Source organism: Fistularia commersonii, chromosome 2, assembly GCF_037954325.1.
Source record: "Fistularia commersonii isolate RoL2024-O1a breed Wild chromosome 2, RoL_Fcom_v1.0, whole genome shotgun sequence".
Classification (NCBI taxonomy): domain Eukaryota; kingdom Metazoa; phylum Chordata; class Actinopteri; order Syngnathiformes; family Fistulariidae; genus Fistularia; species Fistularia commersonii.
In genome coordinates this window covers 17,932,255-17,940,172 of record NC_141285.1, presented here as the reverse complement: position 1 = coordinate 17,940,172, position 7,918 = coordinate 17,932,255, and positions in this window count along the sequence as shown.

Sequence of the window (7,918 nt, the reverse complement as noted above, 5' to 3'; positions counted from 1 at the left end):
TAATATTGTTCTGTGTTTTGTCTGAGACGTTTTTTTTTGTTTGTTTTCTTAGATTTCAACATCTGTGTTTTATTGAGCTGCATAGTATTTTAATGTGGCCCCCACCACAAACTATTCACCAGTAATGTAGTGGTGTAACCAAGGTAAAAAAAAAAAAGAAAAAGAAATTTTACTTTTTATGGATTAAATGTAAGGAATGAATAATAACGTGTCAAAACATTGATTTAGTTCAGCATCACTGCACTGATATATTCAATTTTTGGCACAGGAGGTAGCGCAATCGACTTTGGAAGCAAACATTCCTGGTTCGATTCCGGGCTCCTCCAAGTGTTTTTGAGCAAGACATTAAATCCCTAACCTGCTCCCCTGGCGCTGATGGACGGCAGCCTACTGCTCATGGTTTATACATGATGGGTTAATTGCAGAGAACAAATTTTCCTAGGGATTAATAAAAGATAAATTAATATATTCTCCAAGCTGGAAAATATAAACTTAAATTAATTCAATACTCTTGATTCTTAAAGTCAGTTCATTTATTTATAGAAGGCAACCACTATTGTTCATCTAATTCTTCCTGACGTTTTAGAAGGAATAAAGTAGTATTATAAATTTATGAATATAGGTAAGTGAAACTACCCATTCCCTTTTTTATGTCAAAGTTGACATTGATAGCTAAAATGGAGGGGAACGGGGCAACATTTTTTGACAACACATCACAACAGGAGTCTTTAGTTTACCTGCGCTATCTTAGTCAATCTATAAAATCTAAAATAAGTTCTCTGCCAAATTATTTGTCCGTATATGGCTCAAATTAAGTGATATGGAAAAAAAATGTCCAATGGGATCTAACGCCATTGCCCCTAGGTCTTTTGCAGAATAAGGTAGAATGATACTGGTTCTCAAATGCAAAATAAAATTGTATAAGGCAAGGTTTTTATTGTTAGGAGGTAGCTGTGGCCAGGGACCATGTTGAAAAGCCTCCCCAGAAACACAGGGGTGGTATTCTCATGAAGCTTATGAGAGGCTTTAAAAAGAGATCAAATGTTTGTGGTTGCTTTCAGTAAGATCAAGTTACTTAATTACTGTATGTTACAGAGACTGAAAATATATTTTGCGTTGTCCTTATTCAAACTGGACAGTGATGTGATCTGAGAAACACAAAACATGCATGTAATGTAGAACGCATCAGTGCATATGTGCCACCTGACATTTTCCTTTCCTATCTTAAATTTACTACATTTAGGATGATTTTGTTGAGCTTGAGCTGCAGCTCTTTTTTATGGAGCCAAACATTTTTTGGCCTAAAGGTAGTAATCATAAACCATGAATGCAGAATGAATGGGAAAACTATTTCACCAAAGTCATTGGATTTGCTCTTTAAGTGAGAGTAGCTACAGTACATGTCTGACATTTAAACATGAGCACTCTGACAGTTTTCCCATCTGGAAGGGACATTTTGAAATGTTCTTTTCAAAATGGAATTTTAAAGAGGTTAATGTTATTCAATTTTGATGTGCTCTGCTTATGTCGAAACAAAGAAACTGGACTAAGTGTCGATAATTCAGATGGTTTCGAACTTTTTGAAAAAGGGAACATAAGGAAACACAATCTTTTGCCACTTCTACCTTGTGACATACTGTATGTCCAGAAAAGGAGAAACTGGGACTGGTGGCAAAACCTGATGCTTCTCTACACACAGAACAGGAAGAGAGTCATGCTGCTCTTCAGCTACAGGAAATAACCTCAGTGCTGATGACGCAGGTCTCAGGGGAAAGCTCAGCAAGTTCTCTATATCTAAGGCATACCGTTCACTCTGCAAAGTATGCATGGCTGGGAAATGTTGCACTACTCGCGCAACAAGTTTTTTTTTGTTGTTTTGTTATTTGCTTTGTTTAGTTTTTTAGGTGACATGCGACACATGAAAAATGAGGATTGTGTTAATCACCAAAACGTGAAGAGCACAGGCCCAATATCACTGTTTCTCTAACTCCCTCAACACCAGCTTACATATATGCAAAAAGAAAAACGAAGATGAAAAGAGTAAATCTGAAAAGCTGTCACTGGATGATATGTTTGTGCAGAGAGATTTCCCCCAGCAACACTTCCAGTGGTTTGCCTAATTAGAGCTGAGTTTATCTATACGCACGGATGCCTGTATGGGGGATTTGGCTAGAGGCATTCATTCTCTGGGCTGTCTGCTGCTAAAGACCATGCAGAGGATAGTGGATTTGGTGTCTTGTTCCAAACTGTGTCAAGAGCTTTTCTCCAGTATAGAGGAAAGACAAGAATAATGACAACTGAATACCCCATTGAGATAGACTTATTGGGACAATTAGAATTGAAAAAAAATCTAGAAAGGGATTAAATCAAAACTGTGCAACTGCCTGTAAGAGAATTAACTAAGCCTGATGGCCAAACTAATTTAAACCCTGACTGTCCTGTCCTCCACCTGTCCTTACTGTCCCGCTGTCTGTCCACTTAAGTCAAACTACTTTGACCAAACCATCAGATAACCAGGGCATTTTCACATTCTTGGCTCCATGACATCCGCACTCGTGTTTATGTCTACCCTCCTGTAGTATGTGTAAAAGTTTTTTGCATCTTTGATCTTCAGTCTCCCAAACTATTTTATGAGGTGTACGCGTTGATCTTTGACTTTAAGTGAGCAAAAGTGCCTATCAAGTATGATCACAAAAGATTTCTTTTAATATTGGATCTTTTTTTGTAAATGTGAAGTTGAAAACATGAAGATTTAAAGGGTTGTCATTTAGCAAATGTTAATAACAAATTCTGGCTCTTCTATTGGTTCTTGAAAGCCAGACTCCAAACTCAGCTGAGCTTCAAGCAGTCCCTTCAGCAACAAAACCACATCCCAGGACCCCTGACCCATCATCCATTTTTTTCTGATTTTTGAAATGGCAAGTTTTAGCAGCCCTGAGATGATATACAAAACTAAAGTCTGGAATGCATGCAGTTATAGTAAAGAGGAAGATACACTTGAAAAATATTTGACATTTTAGATTACCCAGCCAAAATCAAGTGATGCATTTGCTTCGGTTTGTTCACCTTACAGACACTGACTTCCAAAGTTCAGGTCATGGAAGCTTTCTAATTTATCCACAGAAGAAATACATATGGATTTATCATCCAACACAAAAACAAACCAAAAAAACATTGTAACCATTTTAACCTTCCACCTACCAGTGAGGAAATGATTAACCTTTACATCTCATATCACCCTTTAATCCAGTGTGGGCAAATCATATCTGCATGGCTGTAGACGTATTGCACAGTACACACTTGCATATTATATTGTGGTTGTACGTACACACAGAATCTCAGATAAAGACATCCAGACAAACAGAGGCTACAGATATCACAGAGGAACTCCGGAGAATTCAGGGAGTGGAGAGTCCTTTGGTTAAAAAGGACCAAACTGCAGGAAATGAGAATCATTCAGCCTCCCTTGTGACTGAAACTACTATCTGTGCCTGAAATCAGTTGGAGGAATAAAGAAAATAGAAAAAGTTAGCAGGAGAAGGAAATGTTTGAATGACTATAAATAGAAAGCCCATGTTTTAAGTTACTCTGAAAGGCACATCACTTTATTCAGCTTCATTTCATACTTTAAGTTTCTGTACGTTTCACACAGAATGAGTTGATTTACAGTTTTACATGCTGCAGGTCTCTTTGTTACATGGATTTTTTGTTAAGAAGGTTTGAAACTATTATTGTATTTCTAAAAGTAATATCATACTTTTAGGGAAAATAAATTAATTTACCCCGGATATTTATCCCTGGCAACCTGTATTTTAAATTGTAAAATGTACCATACTTGTGAATGCAGAATTAAAGGCAGTCATTTAAATTAATTTCTCTATTTAGTAGTTGGAAATTCATATCCATCTCCAATGCAATCGCTGGCAACATTAGTATTTGTGTAAGATCAGCACCAATAAGACGTCTGTTCATTGATTGACTACCAACATACAAATGGAATGTATAGCATCCCTCAAATATTCAATGTACCATGAACAAAGGCTTGTCTTTTATTTATATATATATATATATATATATATATATATAAATAAAAGACAATATATAGACATATATATATATATATATATTACTTAGCTGTATTAATGAAACAAACAATATATTTTGAACATTATGTGGAGAAGCCTTTTGCATTGAGGAGGTGCAAGAGGCCTCATTCATAATTCAGAGGCGTCGCTGCGATATGAGAGAGGAGGACGCATCTGTCTGCATTACACCAGCGTTGCCTCTGAGTTGCATCACCCTCCCGGGTGGTACATTTTCGAGAGTTTAATACGCTCCCTATCTGTTGTGCTCTGGCTGTGGTCTAATTTCAGCCTCAGATAAGAGCCTTTATTTGTCACCCAACTTCTTTGCCCGGTCACAGAGCCCAGAGGTGCCCTCACAGTCTAAAATCACTGAAGGAGTGCTGACTGGAAGAGCTTGGCTGTTTGTCTAGATGTTAATGTGACTGTTCACTGTGCAGCATCACAAGTAAGGATTTTATGAACCCTCAATGTTAACTCAAGACCCATCCCCCCACACATGTATAGCTGTCTCCCCACACAAAGACAGGCACATGTGCCTTATTACACACACACATACAGCTGGCTTCTGGTCTGTCTGACCTAGTTTATTTCTGTAGGCTGCTATAATGGAGAGAGTGAGCATGGTGTATTATCTGAGTGCATCTGATTTGCATTTCTGCCTTGTCACGGACAGATGGCACCAGAGGTCGAGAGCAGAGCTTTTTGGAGGCCTTCTTACTGAGAACACACGCACACAGAGGGAGAAAGAGAGAGAGAGAGAGATCAGCAGAAGCTTCACACTTGTCATATACATATTTTAATTATCACAAAAGCATTAACAATTGCTGTCACAAATCACACAGGCATGTGTGGAAACACACAAGGATTTTTTCACTCACTTGCTGGTGTTCCAAACTTGTACTGTAGCTTTAGGTTAACACCCTGTGCACTATTCATGCATAATAGGAAGGAAGTGATGAATCATACTCGCTTATTTGAGTTAGTTGTGCTCAAGTACAGATAGGGCCTCTCTTTTTTTCTCTTTTGAACCGTCTAGTTTATGCACTCACTCTGCAGAAATCATAGATGAAGTGCTTAGGCACAAAACCTCAGAACTTTATAACTGAGGCTTGTGGAGTTCCTGTCATCGTAGAAATTATGTCTTAAAGATGTTAAGCTTATTGTGCAGCAAAAGTGGTGAATTTACAGGAGAGCCACTTTAGTAAGACTTATAACAGACCATAAAAATGCAAACTGATACTCTTCTTTTGTAAGGCATACATATTACAATCTGATGAAATCTAGACCTCTTTAAGGTATGTTTTGATCCCCCTATTGAACTGAATTGACTGATGATTGTACTGATGTATCCAAACACTCAGCTTTGGGCTGCAAATTTCACAATTGATGTGTGATATTGGGTGTTTATGTGTGTCTTAACTGGCATTTTTAAATATATCAGTGGGTTTTAATGTCTCACTTACAGGGGATTCATGTTATGTGTGACTTCTATGAAAGATTTCAAAAAGAGTTTGTCGGGTAATAGGAGAACTGTGGCTAAAGTGTGTGCATGTGCCCGCACATTGATAGTTCATGAGCAAGCACAATTCTTATCAGAACAGAAAACATAAAGGGTGTCTGAGACTGTCAGAATATTTAATAAAACTTGAATGGCTAAGCTTTGCAGTATTCCAAGTATTAAAAAATGTGTTCCCCTTATAAAAACAAATGGCTTAAGTGGAGTGGAAATGATAGCAATTAGTCTCATCTGAGTTTTGACCAAATATTGGTTAAAACATTGGTATGATGGGCCAGCAAATTAGTTTCCCAGATGATATTTGGTGGTCAAAAGTTGAACAGTTCTATTTCCTTTTACTCTTTGAGCTCAGTATCATGAGCTAAGTTCAAATAAAATGCTATTTGTGCTTGAAACCCCCCTTTGCTTTTTTGTGTGTTGCTTTCACAATTTTCTTTGACATGGCCATCTCCTCTCTGACTCATCCTTCAGGTCTCAAGTGTATTGTGGCAAACCGCTGTCGAATTCACTCTTCCTTTATACCCCTTTCCTCTCCCGAATCTTCCTTTCTCCCTCTTTCCAACTTCGTTTGCTCTGCGGCTGTCTGTCTCTTTGGCAAAGGTTAAGTTCCAGCTCAGTATAGATAACTGTAATGCATAATGAATATTTCTTATTAAATATAAATGTCTTAGCTTTTTAAAAAAGAACATATTCTAAATTATACAGAATACGTCTATCTGCCGAGAGAAATAGTTCAATATTTGGATAGATAGGCAGGAAACACTGGACAGGAGTTGAATTCATTTCTTTTGCATTGAATGTGGCCATTCAAGTACTTGTACAGGTGAAAAGACAACTATTCATTAGCCTACCAGTTACTAACAGTCTGATTGGTGAAATAGTTAAAGAAATAGTTTGCCCACAGGGCTATAAGAATCAATGTGTTGCCCCAGTTCCTCAATTAATAATAAATAAATAAATAAATAATGTATCCTTTATTAATCCTTCATGGGAAAAATTCGTTCTCTGCAATTAACCCATCATGGATGAACCATGAGCAGTAGGCTGCCGGCCACCAGCGCCAGGGGAGCAGTTAGGGGTTCAGTGTCTTTCTCAATAACATTTGGAGATACTAGGAGGAGCTGGGGATGCTTGCTGACGATTGCTTTACCTTGTGCAGAAGGTAGAGGAGGTAGAGTCATCCTCAAATCATCCTCAAGGTCAAATCTGTAGAAGTTCAACATCTTTCGAAAATTTTCTTTTAGTCCTTTGTCAGAATTTTGTTTTGCCTACAGTTTATTCCCATGTATTTGTTGCCCCTATTTTGGTCAGCCTTGTCAAACTGTTTGACAGCATCACAAAAGTATCATCTTCACTTGATGTGGCATCTGTGACAGTCATATTGTGAGCTTTCACTTTATACCAGTAGTTGTGTCATTTCTACCTCAAACCTGTTAGTTACGCAACAGTATAGGCTTTTCATGTCATTCGTAATTGCCTGAAATAGATACAAGTGAAACTGACATAAGCTCGAGTGTTTATCTGTTATTGTCTGTGGCTATGGGCCAGTGATGCAAGCAGGTGTGTGTCTTTTTTGTGATCGCTGTGAGTGGGTACAGTTCATGCTTTGAAATTGAATAGTGTGTGTTTGTTTGCTGTGTGTTCTCATTTGATAGCTGCTTGCTCAGTATTTGTTTGGGGTTAAAAGCCCCTGTCTCTGAGGGTGTTAGCAGGGGTCATCTAAACCGGATCTGCAGCAGAGTCGCTTGAGAGGCAGAAGCATAATCTGTAGCTGGCTTTGTGCTCCCAGATTAAAGAGATGATGTTTTAAACCTTTCTCACGACCACAATATGCCTTCGATTCTCTTCCCCCTACTAGCTATATGTGTGACAGGAGATCCATGCAGCTGGGTTCATGAAAAGGACACCTTCCATGCTATTTATGAAGCTCGAAGCTTTAGCACATTATCTGAGACGACAAACGCATGTCTTATTCATATATTAATTTGCCATCAGCACAGTGCAGCTATAGCGTATCTTCTCTAGTGTTTGAGGGGGAACAGCTGCTAATCCTAATCCTCCCATCTCCCCCCATGGGATACTGTCAAATCACAGGCCCTTTAAAATTCTCTGGTTGGCTGGTTACCGGGCTGGGTGAGTGGCTGGTTGACTGGCAGGGTCCAAATGAGAGGATGGACCAGGCTTAACCAATCCTGTCACTGACATCCACTGGAGCTCCAGAAATCAAGTCTTGCGTTACAAGTGCAGAACTTGTGGATAAGTCAATGTGTGTATATGTCATAAGCGTTAATCCGTAGCTCCATTATGGTCTCTTGGT